The sequence below is a fragment of the Lissotriton helveticus genome, chromosome 2_1, assembly GCF_964261635.1.
Source record: "Lissotriton helveticus chromosome 2_1, aLisHel1.1, whole genome shotgun sequence".
Taxonomy (NCBI): Eukaryota; Metazoa; Chordata; class Amphibia; order Caudata; family Salamandridae; genus Lissotriton; species Lissotriton helveticus.
This window is the reverse complement of record NC_136059.1, coordinates 116,836,432-116,857,176: the sequence shown is the minus strand read 5'-3', so window position 1 is coordinate 116,857,176 and position 20,745 is coordinate 116,836,432.

Below are 20,745 nucleotides of genomic sequence, written 5' to 3'. Positions count from 1 at the left end.
AATTCCCCGCCTCGGCGGGTCTCGGGCTCAAAAATTCCACGGACCTGATAATTCTCGCCTCGGTGCCTATTCCAATCATGGAGTCCCACTCTGCAACTCAGGGCAATAGCTTGCTTAATCTCCACAACAGCCCCCACAACGCTAAGGATGCCTGGCCTCCACCTTGGGGGTGCCCAGGAGTGGACACCTCACAGGGAAAGCCAGGATGGGTTCCACAGCGGTATTCGTACAAGTGCCTTGAGACCCTTGCGGGTGAGTAGTGCGCTATACAAGTATCAATTTACAATTTACAATATCAGTTGTGATCCAGCAGGACACCATTCTGCGGACAAGTACCACTAAAATACACACATTCGGGCCCATAAACCACACTCACTTACAATATCCTATCAATGAAAACTCACTGGAAATCAATTTTAGGGCTTTTCTATATGTCCGATCTACCTAAAGAATTGAGCCTATTTAATTGCTGAGCCCTTTCTTACACATGAATCTATTTTAATTGATTAGCTATAGGCAATTTAACACAGTAATATTCACCTGGTTTATTCATTAAATGACCAGAGACTCAGTTTCGGGTTTAAAGTTTTATCTGAAATATTTTAGTGAATTGAATACAAATTACAGTGTTAACTCCATCATTATGAAGAGGTAAGATTCGGTTACCTAAATTACACTATCAATTTCAATGACGAGTACCTCAGGAAAAAGAGGACAGAGAGAAAAGGCACATTGACAAAATACACAAATTATATTTACCTAGGATGGTGCAATATCAGACCCCTCTGGCCAAGAGTTTGGGCCCCTCAGGAAATAACAGGTAACGGGTTTAGGACAGGATTAGGACAGGACAGATCACCTCTTCTGGATTTAACACCATCATCAAACCCCTCTCTGATGCTAGTTTCCTTCCTCGATTCTTCAGAAAAACTCATTCATAGTTCCCTCGCCTCCTCGATTCTTAAACAGAACTCCTTCCTAATTTTATTGATGAAAAATTCTAAGTCTGCTTTCAGGAAATTTGATCAGCATTCGGACAGCATCTCAAACTCTCAGCATTCTGGCAGTGATCAGGCTACTTCATCTAAATAACTACTCCAATTATACCTTTTGATGGCATGTTCCAATGTATCAAACTTGTATAAATTGTGACTTATGATTGGACAAGCCAAGGGGATGATCGTCACACCATACTTAGTTTATTACTTTTTCTTAAGAGCATTGTCTTATGTTCCCGCCCATTAACTTGTTTCTCCCAAGTTTCATTTTCCACCCGTTGTCATATGAATTTTATAGCATTGTATAACATTTATACATTTTTTCATTGAGTCTTCAGGATGGTCCGTCATTTTTCAGAACATGAGAAAAGGTAATTCTTGATCGAGTTCCAAGACTTAAGGTCACGACTTCGGGTTTGTTTCTAATGCGCCTGTGCTCACGACCCACGTGGTTATTAGCCTTGTCTCTCATTTTAGACCCAATTACGAACTAACAGAGAAATCAAAAAGACAAGATGTTAGATTCAAATAAAATGGTTTCACTGTATACCATTTATCTCTACTCAAATCCCATTTTATAAAAATAATTCTTTATGCATTAGCACTTAGTATAAAATACAGTTTACTTTCAAGCAGAGCAGATGCTTAGGATGTGAGTTCCAAAGCGGCCATTTTCGGTGTTAGCGCGCAGAAGCAAACCTTTCTCTCCGAGCATTATGACATCATGCTGTTGGCGCTTGCGCAATTCATTTCTCATATTTTCTAGCGGCCATTTTAGGGCAAGCTACACCTTCTTCTATATTGTGTATGAATTTTGTGTAAATTAGTATTACAAATAATTATTAGTACTTTATTATGATTTTATGAGAGGATTCATCCAGCAAGTTGCTTACGTGCAAATCCTTGCTCTATCAGTTCCAAGAGGAACGAGTTCCATGGCGTTATTGTATAGTCCATCATTCTGTGTAGTTGACTCCTCAAATGTGATGAGTCTGTTGCAGGGATTCTGCTCATGCACAGAACTATGTGCAGGAAACCAGGACCTCGGTGTACTGTGATGTACCAAAAAACCCACCTCAGTGCCTAGAACCTGATCTGATTAGCATTAGTGTCTTATTCGTTCTCCCTACTACAGCGAAGCTACCAATGATTAGACAACGTAGAACATGCAACTTAGTAAACACTCAGGAATAGTGGGAATCCAGAACTAACACTCACACCAGTCCACAACATGAGTAATGAGAGACACGGTATAGTTTAAAATGTTTATTTATAACTAACATGCTCTAAGATGCAATACTCTCGCCAATACTAACAAAAAGATACATAAGAATAATGCAATCAGCATTGTTACAATTCTGTAAAGCACAAAAGGGGAAATCATATTATAATGACAGTGGAAACCGGACTATAGCACCGTTACCACCCTCCTGGTGCTTGGAACTTGTTTTAATTAGTAATAAAAGAAGACCTCTAGGCCTTGACGGGGGACCCCATACCTCCAAGATCAGATGGAATGAAGCGCATCCCAGGACAAGCACAGCTCCTCGATGTTGGAAAGGTTGTCTCCAAGTGCCTCCTCAGGCATGCAATGCAATATTAAAAGCACGCAAGTCTGAGTTTGAGCAGCTGCGTTTTCTGTTATGTGTATGTGCATGGGACTGATCAAAATTAATTAACAGTATACATTGTTATTCGACCTTGAACACGCTGTGCAGAATGAGGGCACTGAGCACACGTAGATATGTGAAAAGCAGACAGTTCTCATGTGAAAGAGTGCAAGCAGGTTATTTATGAGAACAGAGCCATGTAGTGTTGTGTGCAAAGGCGGCAAAAGCAGCAAAATGACTTTTAAGCATATACCTCACTTATGCTAACATAGCAATGTCTGCAGATAACACCTTGGCCTCACTACAAGTTTGTCTGTTTAAACTTCCTGTATATTAGAGAGAGGAGAACATCGGCTACACACGACTGTACAAGGTCTACTATTCAGTATCGGCCACATAGTGTGGTTTGATCAGATCAATGGAGATGAATCTGTTTCCTTTTCCGACAAGAGGAGGCAGGAGTACAGTTCTTGTTCCTTCTATTGCTAGGACAGGTACAGGCTTTCTGTATGATGGCCCAAATTCTTTCTTGTCCAATATCTTTTCTCTACCAGATCCCTGACTTTAGGAATCCAGACAGGTCTTGCCGTTACTGATTTGACTTCCCCAGTAGCAGTCTGCTTTATATGGACATTACTTTGTCGTGTCCTGGATACTTTCAGATCCTGTAAAACAGCCAAACGTTTATTGATGTAAAAATGTTTTTCATCCGCCACTCTGCCTTCACAATCAAGATCAAGTACCCACATTCTCATCCCAAATAGGACCTCGTAAGGAGTAACCCCCCCCCCCAGAGAGCTTCTTGGCAGATTATTAAGGGCATGTTGTACCCCATATAGGTGAGTGACCAGAACCTAATACCCTAGCATTTATAGACTGCTTTAAGTCCTGGTGTTTCCTCTCCACTACCGAATTTCCCTCTGGATTGTATGGTGAGGAGTACCGCAATGCCACACCCAAACCTTCCATCGCTTCCTTGTAAGACCGAGAGCTAAACTTTGGGCCACGGTCAGAATGTAGTGTGCCAACTGCGCATGATCCTACAAAGACTCGCAAATCTTTTATAACAGTTTGAGCGTCAGTCAAGCGCTGAGGCCAAACCCGTAGGAATCTTGAGAATGAATCCTCTGTGCTCATGATACATTTGTAAGCCCCCTCTGAGTGTAGTGGGCCTCAGTGGTCCAGATAGGTGCAAGCTAATGGTCTGTCTGATATTAGTAGAGGTGTCTGTGCAGGACGTTTTACGTTGGAGCCCTTCAATAGGGGAAGCTGGGATTCTCATCTAGATTTTACTTAACAATCTCTAGAATCCCAGGTCAGGTCGACTGGATCTTTTTACCTGTCGTAGAAGCGTAGAGGGAAGATTTCTACAACCATAAATTTAAGTAGTTTAAAACCCAAATCCAAATTAGTCTCAAAGGACCACTGACTGCGAACTGAAGTTTTGAAGATTAATTACAAAGCCAAAAATAATTGAACATACAGACATCTCAATAAAAGGTTCAGGAAATAGACAGGCACTAATACAAACATAATCCTACGCAGGAGTCTCAGACGACTCAGAATGAAAATCAGGGTCAGTTCGAGAAGCATTAGGCATACTATTATCGTCAACACTGAAAATGTGGACTGCATTTACAGAAAAGAAAGGAACTGGGTTAGACTGTCCCTAATCTTTCTCTATAGTGACATCCCTACTTAACGATTTCCCATGCAAGAATAAAGGTGTCAGCAGTAAAGACTTCCTAAGAAGTATCTTCACTTTTTTCCCAGAAGTAACCTCAGCTACCAAGCTCGTTCTAAGATGCTCCTTCTTACACCTTACCCTGCCTGAAATTCACAACTACCTGCATCTTGCCTTCCCCAAAGTCCTCTCTTATCTAGATCGATTTACTCCCTTCTAACTTTGTGTCTGCTCTCCTCTGAATCTACTCTAATCTGCTCTCTTCCCACAGGGTGCTGTCCCTAATACAAAACCCCAAAAGCAGTAGGCACGCCCAGAAGCACGCCCCTCTGGGAGGTATGGATCGTCGGATTTTTCAAGCATGGCACCTCTCCATCAAGCATCCGTTGGAGTGTCCTTGGGTCCCAGGCACCTTCTCAGCTGAATTTTGCACTTCCAAATTCCTTGGCGGCTCCTCTGCACTCGCGCCTAACATCCTAACTCCTAAATAATGTTTTTTTTTACATAACGAGACTCATGGCCTTGCACCTGCAGGCTGAAATACATGGGAAGCGAGCTTGCAAACATTCGAAGTTATAATTCAATACTCGCTAAGGACAGCTTTTTCCCGGAGAGAGAAAATCATTCCTTTTCGACTAAGGCTCACTAAAGAAATTACAGTTAGGCCTCTACTGGCTTCATCATATTCCATGCCTTTGCACATTTAAATGCATTTCTAACACAGCATGACATTATAATTCTTCATATTAAATCATTATTTTATTTCCACAGTAAGCAACGTATCTCTCAGGTTGCAAGCCTATGTTAATTCACTCATTAATAACTATGTGTGTACTTAATTAAGGAACATTATTTCTGATACAATAATTCGCACGTGGTTACATTTCTATGTTATGCAAACATTATTCTATGATTAAGGCACTACATTAGTCTATGATTAATAAACACATCACTACATATTGCACTGTTCCCCGGCCCAATGTTGCGTTTCTAAACTACATTAATAAGTCTTCTAAATATATGGGTGCTGAATACTCGGGTTTATTGTGCACCCCTACAAATTTTCACAGTAACATGATGCCCTCTCAATCTGGTGACAGACATAACACTTCAAGACAAAGTTCTTTGTCTGTGTTTGTATTTCTGGACACCAATAGCATTGTTTCAGTAAACAAACTGTTGCGGGAACTCCAGCATGAGCACAAACTAGACGCCTGTGTGCAGCTAGTATTAAATCTAATCTGTGATCCACGTTTGGTATTACTCTATCCCCCACTCCAGGAATATGATCATACGGAATGTTGTTTATATCTAACTTGTCGAAGTACTTGAGTGGAAAACCTTTTGTTATTGCTGGGCTGTTTCTGCATGAAGCAGTGACAGCTACAATTGTCTGTCTATTCTCGTTTTCAAACGAGTGATTGCAGCTACCAAAGCAGTTATACTGCCCCCTTTGCGGCTTCATCAGCCAATAAATTCCCTTCAACGTGAGCACCATCACGTTGATGACTCAGTGTGTGCATCACTTGAGTTCTTGGTAGTTCATTTTTCCACTTATCTACCTGTTCCCATAGCATTTTATGTTTAATTGTGACACCTTTTGAATCTTTAAACCCATTCTGTCCCCAGTAGTGAAGATATTCATTGCATGACTGGACACAGTAAAAGGAATCACACACAATTAGTGTGGGGAATTCCTGTTCCGTATTTACCAATGCTAGTATCAAAGCTTTTAATTCTGCCAGCTGAAACATGCATTCCCCTAGGGACTGTGTTGCTGTACAGCTTGGATGGAACTTGCCGTCCTGCATACGACCTTTTACCATCACACACGCCGCGCTGTATTGCTGTTTACTACCTATGGCTGCCTGCGCAGATCCATCAGTGTAAATTTTGTATTCATACTGATCTAGAGGTAATATTTCATTTGGTAGAGGATATTCTTTTTCATATTGCAGGAATGCATGTGTTTTTAGACTTGGGTCGTATCTGTATTCTACATCTGATGCAGTGAGAGAATTAGCCCAGTGTATCAATCTTGGATATAAGTCTTTAGGGTTTGGGATGCTTGCCTTTGGAGCAGCCTCTAAGGCTGGTACTGGAGTCTCAATAATTATTTGTTTCCCCTGAGGCAGCGCTCTTTCTCTCACTACCGCCGTTTGTACGGCCGTCAGAATTTCTGTATCTGTGTACAAGTGTGATTTGCATGCTATTGGTACTGTTTTGCCTTCATTATCTGTTAAGTATGTGTACCCAGATTGACCCGCAACTACACAGATCACTAGATTGTGGATATTCACACGTGTCTGTAAATGTTTTGAAGCAATCATGCCAGCTTGTAGGGAACGAATTGTATCTGTGTGTTTCGGTGTCAATTGCCTCACTGAAAAATCAGGTCTTATGAGATCATAGAGAGGTTTAACACCTCACTCTGCCACTTCTATTGTGTATTCCCCCAAAGTGATAAGTAAAAAGGGGCGATATTTACAAGCACAGGTAAAGCCACACAGGGTGGTATTACTTGTGCTTGTTAATATCACGCAGCAGGTTGCCCGCCGGTATGTCACACAACGTGACGCACAGGCGGCACAAGGGGCTTGTAAATCTGCCCCTTCATTTCTCCCCAGTCTTTCATTATTCTAATGTTGCAAAAATGATTCAGTTGAGTAGAAATCAATTCTTTTTAGAAAAGACAACCCCCAACCACAGAGGTACATTTTAAATTCTGAGGGCCTTAATTATGGAAAGTGACTGATCGCTACGTGAAAACAGAGATGCGTCACTTCTCAGTGCACCCTCCTTGCGAAATCATGGATGCGTGATATTTACTGTGTGATGCATCATGCTGCAAGGAGATACAGATATGTCAGTATCTCTGACATATCTGTAAGTGCAAAAGTGACGCATTACTGGGGTGTGCCTGGAAACAGACGCAACTCCATCAATGTGTCCTTTCACATGGGGCAAGTCCCATGTTTTAATTGGCCTGCGTCAGTCTTACACCTGCTGTGAGGCAAGTGAAAGATATTGACGCAATGACGTCCTAGAAGTAGGGCAGCAAAATCTCATAGATTTCACTGTGCCACTTCTGCCAGGCTTCTTGAAGGGGAAGTCCACCCTGCATACTTTATACCTGACGGAGGTATAATATGGCACAGGGGTTTACAAAGTGACGCACCTGCCTAGATGCGCCACTTTGTAAATAGAATGCAACATGTCACATTTTTTACGCTGCCTCAGCATCACAAAAAGTGATGCTCCGGCGGAGTAAAAGTGACGCAAGGCCTCATAAATAATGAGATGAGTTTGTGCTTCTACAGATCAAGCACTCTTAAACTATACCCAGTATGAATGACCTAAGATTCCTTTCCTACACTTCTTATGTAACATTTCCTATACACTGCTTTACACACGTATGATTTATTGTCTCTGTGTGATGTTAAATGCTCTGACACTACACTGGTATGAGTAGCTCTAAAAAACAAAACAAAATCATGTGAGAGAGAGTGGTTATGGAAACTTGAGGGTCACTGTTAAAGGGAGGTAAAGCGCAATTATCTTCATTGCTTGATTTTGCTCACGAAAATGTATCACTCATAGTTGTTGAAATGTCACTCATAAATACATTGAAATTATGAAAATGTCACACATTGCAATCTGAAACCCTGGCAGCTATGCATCTTGTAAGCACCTGTGATACTGCACCCTAGTGCTGCTGACTCCACAGGGACATCTAGTAACGACCTGTGGTACTGCACCCTGTGCTGCTGACTCCACAGGGACATCTAGTAACGACCTGCGGTACTGCACCCTGAGCTGCTGACTCTACAGGGACATCTAGTAGCGACCTGCGGTACTGCACCTAGCGTGGCTGACTCTACAGGGACATCTAGTAATGACCTGTGGTACTACACCCAAGTGCTTCTGACAATAAAGGGACATAAAGTGATGACCTGTGGTACTGCACTCTTGGCTATTCTAGTAATGAGTGGGGAAGGGTGCAGATGGCAATATAAAAAGAAAGTGAACGCAACATCTGTCTTTCCCACAATCCTCTGAGCAAAAGCTCCACATATTTCTCGCAGTACTTGCTTTTCATACTTATATCAATATAGTATTATTTTGATTTCCATACACAGTAAAATATGTGAATATATTTGTCTGGACACGGGACAAATTTACTAACATTATGCTCTAGGTTTGTGTCACAAAAGTGACACCAACCAGCACAAAGTGTGTTTTTCCTAATTTACTTTCCAGTGCAAAACTTGTTTTGTGCTGGAAAGAACCCTGGGGCAGATTTACAAGCCCCTTGCGCCACCGGTGCATTACTATTTCTGATGCACCAACAGCGCATTTTGCTGCCCCATATTTACAAGGGCAGGAAAAGCCACACTTTGTGACTTTTCCTGACCTTGTAAATACGGCCCCTTTACACGCAGCACTTTGCATGAAAGGGGCGTTCCATGGGTGTTGTTGTGGGTGTTACCACACAACACCCATGGAACCAGACACATTTGCAGATTTACAAGAAATCGTGAATCTGGAAATGCGTCAGAATGCTACACCTCTCCCAGAGGAGGCGAAGGGAGGCACAACAATGAGAAATTTGTTTCATTTCTCTGTGTTTTTCTCCTCTATCTATGCGTGCTTCATTCTGCAGCACAGACAGAAAGAGGAAATCACCTCTGGTGATTGTTTATTTACAGGAAGGTGTCCCGTTCTGCACATAGACAACCATTTCAACAATGACGTTTTGAAAGTTCTATGTGTGCTAATGCAGCACACATAGAAGTTGTAGATCACCATTTCTGATTGTTTATGTGCAAGAAGCAAACCCTTCCTGCACATAAACAATCATCCTCGTGACGCAGGCATCCTTGCCCCATGGTGCCAGGGTGCCTGCATTGGTGCATGGCAGCAGTTTGTGTGCCAGCGCAGGGGGAAGCACAGAGATGCAACATATTGTTGTAAATATGCTGCTTCCCTGTGCTTCCAAACTAACGCAGCACGGCAAAGCAAAATGACTTTCTGCACCGCGTTGCGGTAGTTTTTTGTAAATCGGCCGTCCTGAAAGTAACACAAATCAGCTCAAAGCATTGCTTTCTGTTATTTAGCGCCATGAGGCATTACATGGGAATTCCCATGCAACCACCCGTGCCTTTTGACTTAAAACCCTATCTACAAACAATAGCAGACAGGGTTTAGAGCCAAAGATGAAACCATTTAAAAGAAGGAGTCAAGAGGAGAAATGTTTATATTTCTCCTTTCTTTTCTGACTTTGCATGCGTGCTGCACTGTGTAGCGCACATACAAATTAGGAAACTTTTTAAAGCATGTCTTCATTTAGAGTTTTGTACTGGGAGGAAATTCTTCCAGTACAAAACCTATGCAGACTAAGGCACGCACACTGGCACTATGGTGTAAGTTGTGTGCCTGGCGCACAATATCTGAAATCAGCGCAGGCGCTAGGGAAAGGGAGAAGAGAGACATATCTTTCTAGATATGGTGCTCTCCTTCTACCTCCCTTCCACGCAACACAGCGCAGCATTTTTGGCTACTGCGTTCTAAGACTTTGTGTGAATCTGGACCATTGTGTTGTAAATTTTAGCAAATGATGGCCCATCCTTGTATTATATGGTGATTATAATGTTTGGTATGCTCAACCTCCATTGTTTTGCTTGTTGTGTTAAGTTTCGACCTATGTGGGTTTTTCTTATTTGCACTTTGAGTGTCAATGATTGACTGTTATGGAGAAATATTTGAAAAATGTTTTAAGTAAAAAACATCTTGTGAACTTGTATGTAAAACTGTTTTTACTTTGATTTGGTGATGGATTGTTATTCTGAAAACATGATAGTTTGTGACGTATACCTGAAAGCACAACTTTGAGTTAAGATTTATGTATTTATGTGGTGTTATTTTGCAGTTTATAAAAGTGCTTCTGGGTCCAGCTGCAGGCTTCAAACCTCAGCAAACTGCTTTACAAAGTGTGATTAGATGTATGCCTTTTAGTTCCAGTCTGTAGGCAGCCCACATGCCCTGTTACTTGGCGACCTATTGCGTTTTTTTAAAACCTCTAAACAGGGGGCCTCATTTATGAGAGGGCAAGCCCCATGTGAAAGGGCCTGCGTCAGTCTTACGCCTGCTGTGAGGCAGGCGCAAGATATTGACGCATTTGCGTCCTAGAAGTGACGCAGTGAAATCTCATAGACCCTTTCTTGCGTCAATATGCCCCCTTGCATACATTATACTTGGCGCAGGTATAATGTGGCGCAAGGGTTTACAAAGTGACGCATCTACTTAGATGCGTAACTTTGTAAATATTCCGCAATAGGGCGCTTTTTTTATGCCACTGGTGCATCACTAAAACTGACCCACCAGCGGAGTAAAAGTGACGCGCAGCCTCATAAATGAGGCCCAGGGTTTTTAGCCCCTGCCATTGCTCAAGTTCACATTCATATTTTTAAGCTACTTTAAATAAGATCACATTCATGTTTTTTTAGAAATGGGGAGGTAAGTGATTTGCCCACAATAACAGGATGTTTAGTCAATTCCATCCCTGCTTGTTTTTCTTTTTTATGTCGGACACATGCTGGGGCATATTTACAAGTTCCTAACGTCACTAGAGAATTTCATTTTCTGTAGCTCCGGTGGTGTTGCTCTCTACCCCATATTTACAAGGTGATAGTAAACCACCACTGCGTCAAAGGGGCGGACAAGGGTGTTGCTGTGGGCGTTTCACAGCAACACCTATTGCCCCTGATGCTTCCCCATATTTACAAGGCTGAGACAGCACCAAAAACATATTGGGCCTCATTTATGAGGCCTTGCGTCAGTTTTGCGCTTCCAATGCATCACTTTTTGTGACGCATCGGTGGCGTAAAACATGCCTCCTGTTGCGCACTATTTACAAAGTGACGCATATAAGCAGATGCGTCACTTTGTAAACCCTGCGCTACATTATACCTGTGCCAGGTATAATGTATGCAGAGGTGGTGTTCCCCCGCAAAAAGCCTCGTAATAGTGACGCAGTGAAATCTATGAGATTTCACTGCGCCACTTTTAGGATGCTGTTGCATCAAAATCTTGCGCCTGCCTCACAGCAGGCGTAAGACTGATGCAAGCCCTTTCACATGGGGCTTTCCCCATGTGAAAGGATGAATTGCTGGAGTTGCGTCACTTTTGTGACACACTCCAGCAATGCGTCACTTTTGAGCTTACCGATAGGTCAGAAATACTGACGTATCTGTAACTCCTTGCGACATGATGCGTCATATATTAAAGATGACGCATCAGGAATGTCGCAAGGAGGGCGCACCTAGAAGTGACGCATCGCTGCTTTCACGCAGTGATGCGTCATTTCTCATAAATGAGGCCCATTATTTCTTCTTGTATTTTTCTCTTTCTACATGCGCATTCTGCAGCACACACAGAAACAACACATCTGCTTTCAGCATAGTTTGTGTGCAGGAAGGTAGCCCTTTCTGCACATAAACAATTGCCCCGGCACCGCAGGCACCCTTGCAACATGGCCCAAGGGTGCCTGCTCTGGCTCTAGGCAGCTTTTTTAGCTCCAGCACTAGGGGAAACGCAGAGGTGCACCGCATTTTTAAAATACGGGCATCCATGTGTTTTAAAAATGTTTTGGCATAACACCGCGCTTGGACATTTTCTTGTAAATATCCCGTTGTCTCCCAGTACTTCTACCTCTACTTGTATGTTTTTCATAAAACTGCACGTGGGCTGCTCTTCTCTGAATAATTACACAGGGTGCTCTCTGAATTCCCCAACATGATATGAACGGGTATAATTACTCTCTCACTACCAGCCTGAAAGGCATTCACTAATAGGCAGTTTGCAGTCAACAGATCATTGGGACTGAGCTATGTTTTGACACTTATCTACAAGCATATGTACAAGCCGCTTGTGCCACGGAAACGTCACTTTTTTCGACGTTCCTCTGGTGCTGGGGGATTCACCTTATTTACAAGGTGGCGTAAGCAATTTAACGTGGCTTAACGCCTCCTTGTATATCAGGCACCCTTTCACAGTATACCTAGGGGCATATTCACAATGAAGTGATGGAGCACGGCGTTAGCCTTGTTGGCTTAGCACCGCACTCCACCACTTCAGAAATGCAGGGCTGCACCGTATGTGCAAGAATACGGTGCAGCCCTGTGTTTCTCTCTGTGCTGGCGCTAATTGCAGCTGCCTAGCACCAACGCGGCCACTCATGCACATTTGCGCAGGGGTGCCTGCATTGCAGGGAAAGATTAATTTTGGCACAGCCCCATATTTACACCTCTCTTATAAATAAGGGGCACCGTCAAAATCAATGGGTGTTGTGGCGGAAGGCCAATACAACACCCATTGCCTGCCCCTTGCAAGCTAAGTGCAGCTTAAAAGGCTGCCTATTTACAAGGCGGTGTTAAATACCTTAAGTGGCTTAATGCGTCTTTGTAAATAAGGTGAAGCGACATCGCCACAGGAACGTCGTAAAAAGTGACGTTCCTGTGGTGATAGTGGCTTTTAAATATGCCCCAAAAGCTTGCTGAGGGTGGCTGATTTCGGCTCCTCACCAGGTGACTGTGTGAAGGCGGCCAATATTGTGTCACACGCGGTGGGAGTGGGTTGACACGTACAGCCCTGCCAAGTACCATGCATCAGGGGTTAGACTAACGCATTTTAATGCGGATGACTGCAACAGCACACTAACTGTATTAGTCACGCTTATTTAGAACTCCTCCTACTTTATGAAATCATGAGACACTGATTTATTTGAACAAAACAAAGCCAGAACGCTCTTCCGGCCGAGCCTGGTACTCATTTGTTTTGCTATGGTCACAATTAACTAGTTGACCTAGTAAATAAAAATAAAGTAACCCCGGTGTGGCCACCCGCTCAGATGTCATGTTCCTCAAAAAACCAAAAAGTTTGGCCATGTGAATCCGCGGAATAGTGTTGTCTTTAATAAAGAAACTGAAAGCCATATATTCAATCTGGAATATGCATTTACAATGAAATAAAAAAAGTGTATTTTGTTTAAAAAACATCTTCAAATGTGCGTTTACATACAGGGCCATCGTCATTTTTCTAATCTATTCTAGACCAATCCCAGTACAAATCTCGGATGGTCCCTGAAAGGGGACTACATTCAAATATTACTGAAACATCAGTATGGTCACTGGCTTCAATACAGCCTCCCACGCCTGAATTCACGCCGCATGTACATTCTCGATGAGAGAAAACGTTTCAGCTCATAAAACAAAAGTATGTTTTTCCCCTTTTACAAAAAAGCTAGTACCCATTATAAATACATCTGTGCGCCCTTCAGCCACAAAATAAATTGGGGCTTCGGCATGCAAGGGGAGTGGTCAGAGCTCTGTGCCCCATATGGTTTGTTACAAAACTAGTGCAAAACAGGAAAAGTGACGCAATGAAACTTACAATTTAAAATGCCATTTTTGGTGAATGTTCTAGAGACCTCCCAATCCACAGCCGGCATAAATAAGCCAGGGTTTGGGACCAGGCACACAGCTTGCATCAGTGAAGCATGTGTGTGCTCTCTGTTGCATCTACTGCCTTTTCATTGACTTACATGTGCTCCACTGCACTTTTGGAGTGGTGTGTGTGTTCCACAGCATTTGCTGAATTGGTATGGGTGTTGTTACATTTGCTGCATTGGTGTGTATGTGTGTGCAGCTCTGTATTTTCAGCATTTGCATGCGTTTGTGTGTGAATGGTATTGTATCTGTGTGTGCTGTTTTGTGTTTGCTTCGGTGACTTGAATGTGCTCTGCTGCATTTGCTACTTGGATGCGTGTGTACTCTTAACATCTGGAGAAATTATTCACACTTTGCTGCATTTGCAGCTACAGCTTGTCTCTGTTGGGAAAAGAAATTATGGATTGGGATGCAGCCAAAGTTATTGAGAGGAATTAAAGCATTCCAACCATCACGTTGCTCTTTGTACTTCACTTCTTTAGGGATGGATAATAATTAATCAGGCTCTGAATAAATGTAAAAGTAATTTCAAGTTATATTTGTCATTCGAAGCATGTACAGATCATTATTTATTTAGATGGCATGCTGCATTAAAAAAAATGATAGCTTTGGTTAGTAAAAGAAAAGTAGAGTGATAATACTAAAGGTTTATGTCATTACTTTTAAATCCTGGTTGTAGGGAAGAAGCACGCTGCGACGGAAAAGCCGAGTTCACCGGCTGAACCCACTGAACCAGTTCCTCCATGCAGAGCAGCCATCGCTGAAATACGAGCAGGTACGTGAAGTGGTTTCTACCCAGCTTATAAGAACTAAGTCAGAGTTGCTCATGTTTTCTTTTGTTGGTTGCAACCGCTGCACTAAAATGCAGCAAACTTTCCATTTGCCATTTTATTGTTCTGTATATATTGCTATTCTTACTCTTGTGAGCCCGGGACTTGTAAAATGAACATGTTCATTTTTCTGTAAATGGTGCTCTGCCTTTCTTTGCTGTCACGTTTATGCCACAAAATTGACCCAAAACCATCCCAATGAGCACAAACAGCAAATAGCATGCATTTGTAAATTTTTCATTTCCTTGATTGCAAAATACACAACAGATATTGGTTGGTTATGTCGGAGAATGGGACCAATAGTGAAACTACTACCATGATTTTGATAAAAAACCATGGGACAATGGCATTATCGCTGCTTTAGATGGACTTTTTCCCGCTAAAGCGGCGATAATTTTATCGCCCTATTAGAAAGCTGTCACTAACAGCAGTTAGTGACAGCTTGTAGGCGATAGCAACCGGTTTGGGGCCCACTTTGCATGTCAGCGATATTTATCACTAATGACATGCAAAGTGTGCGTACCCAACCTGTTAGCGACTAAAAGCAGTTCCTAACATCGCTATCGCCTATTATCAACGCAGGCGAAGCGATAAAAAAATTGGAGCCAAGCGCAAATATCACTAAAACCGAACTCCTGACCACTTCTTAACCTGTATATCCAATGGGTGGTGGATATTCAGGTTAAGACCCTATTGGCGATGATGCCTGTATATCGCTGGATTTCCAGTGATATTCAAGCATTGAGCCGCTATCGCTGGATATTTTATCGCATTTGAGATAAACGTTGCTAATAGCACGTTATCTCTGCAATAACATTTGGCGATAATTATCACTTTTTGTTGCTAATATGCCCCCATATATCCGTGCTGTTGCATACTCTGTAGTACTGTGATGTGTCCTTGGATGGACCCAGGAATTGTCGAAGTGTGCTATGTGCTGTTACAAATCAGAGTCTGATGTACACATTAGCTGCAATTTGGCTTTCTTCATTGTTTGCAAAAATGCGCTCTCTTAGATTCCATTAAAAAACTGAATGCTCTTTCTGTCTGTGCGGGGTACCAATAGGAATAATAAGTCCAAATGGTCTCCATCATCATGGCCTACTATTGGAAAATAACAGAAATAAAAGATACATCACTAGAAAGAGAATAACTTTAGTTCTTCTTATACTTGTCCTACCTGGATGTTTTGTACTTCAGGCTTATTATTCCGTGGAGACTGTGGATGAGACCCGGAAGAAACCTGGAAATACTTGAGCATAGGAAAAGAAAAGAAGACCCGGGGCCTTATTTATGAAGGCCTTGCGCCACCGGTGCGTCACTTTTAAAATGGGAAAAAGTGAAGCCCCGGTAGCGCAAGGCCTTCATAAATAAGGCCCCAGGAACTTTACAGATAGAAAGACCTTTCTTAAATATTTTTGTGCATTCTTCTCTTCTCCATCTGAATAATTAAGACAAGTGGAACTGATTTACATCTTTCTGAATTGGCAATGAAGAGATTTCTAATGCTAAGTTTGTCTGAGCAAAGCGAAGTTGCAGGTTCCTCTGACAAAAAAGAGGATGGGAAACGAAAAGCCAAGTACAGAAAGTACAATGACAGATATCTGGATTATGGTTTCACGTGTGTTCAGGTTAATAGTGAGCATCCTCAATGTGCAATCTGTTTAAAAGTTTTGGCTCTGGAATCCATGCTTCCCAATAAACTTGAGTGGAATCTTGAAAGTCTTCACCCAAATGGGGTCAGAAAGCCAAGGGAATTTTTTGTAAGAAAAGTTGCAGAAGCCAAACTACAAAACTTCACTTTCTCAAAACAAACCAAAATTATTAGTAACGCCCTCCTGTCTTCATTTAAAGTGCCCTATCTAGTTGCACAGAGTAAAAAAAAACACACAATTGCAGAAGAGCTGATTTTGCCTGCTGTTGTTGATATGGTAACAATCATGCTCGGTGAAGATGCGGGTAAACAGCTGCTGAAAGTGCCTCTTTCTAATAATACTATCAGCCGGAGGATAAATGATATGGCTGAAGATATTAACGATAAGCTCATCCGTAATTTATGAGAGAAGACTTTGCACTCCAGTTGGATGAGGCAACAGACAACCACAAAGACACCCTTCTTATTTGCTATCCCAGGTTTCTATACGAAAAACAAATTGTTGAGGATTTGTTGTTCTGGAAATAAATCAAAGGTGGAACTACAGGTCAAGACTTGTATGCAGTTGTGGATGATTTTATGCAACGGAATCACATTGACTGGGAGAGATATGTTGGAGTTTGTACAGATGGGGGTCGTTCAATGGCAGGATGCTACCAAGGACTTCTAGCTCGCATACGATCTATAGCGCCTACTGCTGTTTGGACACACTGTATAATATACAGAGAAGCACTGGCAGCAGGAAACCTCAGTGAAGAACTGCATGGTATTCTGAAAATAGTCATCAAAGTGGTAAAATATATTAAAACAGGACCAATAAAAGCAAGATTTTTTGCTATACTATGTGAGGACATGGGTGCTGAACACTCATGCCTCTTGTTCTACAGCAGTTCTCGGTGGCTGTCTCTCGGTAACTCCCTGCTTAGAGTGTGTGATCTGAGGAATGAAATATACTCGTATCTACACAATGATGAACATTTTTTTGCTGACAAATGTATTGATACAGACTTTCTAATACAAATGGCTTTCCTTTCTGATCTATTTGAAAAACTGAATGCACTGAGCAAGTCCTTGCAAAGCAATAATACTAACATCTTGCAACTGTTAGACAATGTTTCAGGCTTTAAGAAGAAAGTGATCTTTTGGAAAAGCAGTGTAAGCAAAGGTGACTATAAACGTTTTCCTTACAGACCAGTTTCTGCAGAACAATGAGATGGCGTTAAAGGAGGAACTGAGAGCAGTTTTAGTTCTGTATTTGTCTCAACTGTCTTTTTATCTTGACAAATATTTTCCAGAGGATGAAGTGGAGCCAATAAAATGGGTGAGAGACCCCTTCAATGCTGAGATACCTCAGTATTTCAACAATGAGGAAGCAGAACAGCTTATTGATGCTTCAAGTGACTCAGCATTGAAAGTAAGGTTGCAGTCTCAGTCACTGCGTAAGTTCTGGTGCCAAACTGGAGATGAATACCCAATGATAAACAAGAGAGCCCTGCATGTTTTGATCCCGTTTGTTACTTCGTACCTTTGTTAAGCTGATTTCTCAGCAGCTGCAGTGATAAAGTCAAAATATAAGGCAAAAAATAACCTTGAAAATGAAATGCGTGTTGCTATCTCAAAAATAACTCCAAGATTTCAGGAGCTATGTAAGGAAAAGCAAGCACATCCATCTCACTAGGATTTGTAAGGTAAATTCGGACTCTGTTGTTTTTCCTCTTAATTGAAAAAGATATTTTATTATACAGAAGTTTTTAAACTATTGTTGTGTGGTTAGAAAAAGTTGCATGGAAACATATTTGGCTATTAATCTTGTATTGTTTCTCACTTAATGAGTTTTTATTAAACAACTCTTATCTTTTTATTTTGTTACAAATTTGATTAAATACCTTTATTGCATACCAATTAATTTAAGGAAGACAACAGGAAGAACTCCAGAGGTCGGGCTTACATCCCCCCACCCGCCCACCGGTAAAAAAATGGTTAGGAGCCATATGTGCTGCTTCATGCAGCACATATGAAAGTCACAAAATGGCATTTGTTTAAAGGATTGTTTATGTACAGAAAGGGACACCTTCTTGTACATAAACAATACATGGCATTTTGCTTTTTCCATGTGTGCTGCACAAGGCAGTACTCATGGAAAAAGCAAAAAACGAGGAGAAATAATGCATTTTGCCTCATTTCGCCAAGTTAAGACCTGCTGTTCCCTGCTCTTAATGTTGGCGCGGCCTCCTATGTACCCCACCCTTGTGCATAGGGGGCAGCATCAAAATGAATGGGTGTTGAGGTGAAATGCCCACCGCATCACCCACTGCCCACCCCTTCGCGCTAACCATAGTGTGAAAGGGGAAACATATTTACAAGGCAGCTAAATAAGGCACAGCTCACATCACCGGGAAACAACCTTTACTCCAAAGTTTTTACTTTGGAGTACATTTACCACACATTTTTCAGCGTGCATGTTTTTACCCTAATTATGCATTTTAATCGCATGCCAGTACAACGCATTAAAGGTAAGTATGGGGGGTCTTCCCCCACAAAGACATTGTTTTAAAAAATAAAATAAAGCGTGGTATTGGCATGCAATTAAAATGCATAATCGCAGTAAAAACATGCGCTGTAAAAAATGCGTGCCTAAGGCATGCAAAGTAATTGCATGCGATGTAACAACGTACATCCCTATCGCCACCACAACATTGATATAACTGATGTTGTGGTGGTGATAGGGGCTTGTACATATGCCCCACAATCCTAATAGTAAAGCCTACCCCAACCACTGTGGTACGTTCCTTCTCCAGAACAAACACTCTTAAAATATTCAGCCTGCTGGTATGGATGATATGTGATAGTCATTCCTACGCCTTGCAATCCTCACTGCTCTATATACGATTTCCTAGAATGAATTACCCAAGAATGATTGTCTCTGTATAATGTGTGTGTGACGTAAAGTGCTCGGACACTCTGCACTGGTAGAACAGCGCTATAAAACAAATGAAATGCATGTGAGAGAGGGGCTATGAAGAGATGACAGGCACTGATGGAGGGGGGAGTAAGGGAATGAGTGAAAAAGGAGGTCCTGTGAGGAGTCAAAAAAGATTGTTGCACCGGGCACCACCTGCGCCAATGCCGACTCTGAAACAATCAGTCTGTGATGTCTGTCACTCTGCTGTTTGACGTTGATAGTTTTGTCCAGTTGGGAATGTGTGGTACTTGGGGGCTTTTTTATGAGCCCCTGCATCACTTCTGCACCGCTGTTGCGTCGCTCAGTAATGCATCAGTGGCGGAAATGATGGGCTATGTTGCGCCATATTTATGATGTGATACATCTAGGCAGATGCGTCACTTTGTATACCTTTGCGCTGCATTATACCTGCGCCAGGTATAATGTATGCAGGGTGGGCGCTCCCCCGCAAGAAAGGGTCGTAGGAGTGACGCATTGAAATCTATGAGATTTCGCTGCACCACTTCTCGGACACCAATGTATCAAAGGGTGAAGTAGGCCCTTTCACATGGGGCAAAAGGCCCTTTCACATGGGTCTTGCCCCTTGTGAAAGGAACATTGCTGGATGTGTGTCACGCTTCCGACACAACTCCAGCATTGCGCCAAAAGATATGTCATCTGTAACTCCTTGTGACATGATGCGTAATACAGTAAATATGACGCATCCATGGTGCCACAAGGAGAGCGCACTGAGAAGTGTTTCATCACTTATTTCACACAGCGATGCACCCCTTCACATAAATGAGGGCCATGGGCTTTAATAGCACGTTACTTACTTTATAATGTAAAGGCCTTGTTTATGAGAACTGACGCACAGGCTAATAAATTACCCCACTAGGGGGCAGATCTACAAGAAAGTGGCACCGCAAGCCCTTTGGCTGCGCCACGCTGCTGCACTTTCAGAGCACAGGAATGCAACATATTTACAAGAATATGTTGCATTCCTGTGCTCTTCCCTGCGCTGGAGCACAAACAGCTGCCAAGCGCCGGCGCAGGTAGGATGCCTGCGCCATGGGGAGATTGTTTTTGTACAGTAAGGGGCACCTTCCTGCAAAAAAACCAAACACTAAATGTTTTTTCTCTTTCAATGCGTGCTGTAGAATGCAACACGCATTAAAAGAGGGGAAAACGAGGAGAAATGAAAACATTTCTCCTCGTTGCGCCTCGCTACGGCGTAGCATTCAGACGCATTTCCAGATTTACTATTTCTCGTAAATCTTGAGATGTGTCTTGTTCCATGGGTGTTGTGTGGGAACACCCACAGCAGCACCCATGTAATGCCCCTTCAACGCAAAGTGCTGCGTGTGAAGGGCCCGTGTTTACGAAAAAGTCACGCAGGGTGGCTTTTCCTCTCCTTGTAAATTTGGAGAAGCAACCTGCGCAACCAGTATGCAAAAAGTGACAGGCTTGGGGCGGGGGCTTGTAAATCTGCCCCTCAGTGATGCTCATATGGGTATAATAT